The 1,849-nt window shown below is 28.5% G+C and overlaps 1 protein-coding gene across 8 annotated transcripts in view; it reads left to right on the top strand.

The window, feature by feature from the left end:
• The window catches only part of LOC122633797 (calcium-dependent secretion activator), a 21,213-nt gene extending 19,795 nt beyond the window's left edge, over positions 1–1,418 (top strand). For all 8 annotated transcript variants that reach the window (XM_043822159.1, XM_043822157.1, XM_043822158.1 and 5 more), the window contains exon 16: positions 1–1,418. This exon is cut by the window's left edge and continues 4,537 nt beyond it. The gene's annotated coding sequence lies outside the window, so the exon portion shown is untranslated.
• Positions 1,419–1,849: the final 431 nt, after the last annotated feature.

Here is a 1,849-nt window from a genome sequence, read left to right as displayed (position 1 = left end):
AATTGTTATCACACCGTATACATGATTCTTTTCATCTCGTATGTATCATTGAGTGTTTAAGCACAACCACGCAACAACAAAATAATAACAATTACAAGAAGAACAACAATAAAAAGAAGAAAAGATAAATTAACAAAGCTCTTCTAATCTTGTCGATCCGTGTAAAAAATAAAAAAAAAGCACAAACTATTATAAGTAAATGTGCAAGACGTAATACTTTTGATAAATGACATCAGTTGATACGATTGTCAACGTTGGGCTAAACAGAAAAAAAAAACAACAACAATAAATTAGATTTTTTCTATTTTTCTTTCCTTTTTTTTTTTTACTTATGTTACAGTACATTCATTCAGGATAATTTTTCTCTTTACACATTAACACACACTTTGACCGATCTCCTTCTACTTATATATCTTTTCATTTTCTCTCTCTATCTATTTCTACTAGATATATATTATTATAATTAATTATTACTTATTAACGATTAATTATTAAGAGCTCTTGTGCCGAACGCGCCGACTAATTTAAAAATCTGTCCTTAGGTTTGGAGACATTGTATACTTAGATTTCTTTCCATGTAATTATTTTAACTATTATTTCTTTTTTCGATTACCCGAGGAAGAGAAAATTAAAAAAGAAAAAAGATGAAAGGAAATTATTGGAAAGACATATAATATCGAAACGTTATCAAAAGTAAAGCTACTCTAAAATCATTATATTGTACCTATATTGACGCTAACGAGTCGTTAGAATTATTATGATTATCATTATTATTCTTACTATTGGTATAATTATCTCTCTATAATCTATGACTAATTAGATTAGAACAGTTACGAAACGATCTCTGCGCCGGCAATAGTAATCTATACACCGATTGGGACTTATGTACGGATTTTTGTGTACATGTATACATTATACACACACACATATATTTACAGAGTTACAGAGTAACAGAACACCCACACACACAAACGTTTATACAAACAAGAAAGATTACTCTTCCCTTTTGTCTCCTCCTAATCTACATTCTAATCGAGACACTTAAATTACACATACACTTACAAACAAAAACAGAACAACACATTTTACCTCTTTAATCCACCCTCGTTCCTCTTTACTCACTCTATCTTTATGTCCGTCTCTGTCTCTTCATGTTGCGTTTAAAACCACAAAGAGATACTTAACTTACCTTAACTTAACTTATCTTATCTTATCTTAACTTAACTTAACTTAACTTAAAAAGAAATAAAAAGAAAAAAAAACAAAAACAACAACAAAAACAAAATAAAAAAACAAACAAACTTCGGCCGTGGAGAGAGGAAGATATCTTTTTAATTCTCTAGCCAATGTTCTAGTCGATTTAACTTCTACTCAAAACTGTTGTTCTCTCGTTAATAAAAAGTCCGACGAAAAAAAAATTTATGACGAAAAAAAAAAGGAATTAACAAAACAATGAACGGTCCAAAACGTATCCCCGAAATTTACTTCCTTCATAAGCAAAATGTGACAAAGAAAGAAAGAAAAGGAAAAACCGAAAGAGAAAAAAAGAAATGGGAAGATCGAAGATTGAAGAAGATAATGATGCATGTTAATAAATAACCAAACAACAAATATATATACATATATATATATATACAAATTATATATGTATATATACACATATATAAATGATCATCCACTCATCTAGCCCTTCTTCACTAAAATAGGAAAAAAAAAAAAAAAGAAAATTTTTTATCAAACGCTAAACTGACCACACATATCTACATACATACCTACATAAATACATATTACATATACATTTTAGTGCGAGATATAACTTGATTTTAAAGAAAAAGAAGAAAACCATGCG

Source organism: Vespula pensylvanica, chromosome 13, assembly GCF_014466175.1.
Source record: "Vespula pensylvanica isolate Volc-1 chromosome 13, ASM1446617v1, whole genome shotgun sequence".
Classification (NCBI taxonomy): Eukaryota; Metazoa; Arthropoda; class Insecta; order Hymenoptera; family Vespidae; genus Vespula; species Vespula pensylvanica.
The sequence above is the reverse complement of the archived record's forward strand: the minus strand, read 5'-3'. Positions and strand labels throughout refer to the sequence as shown.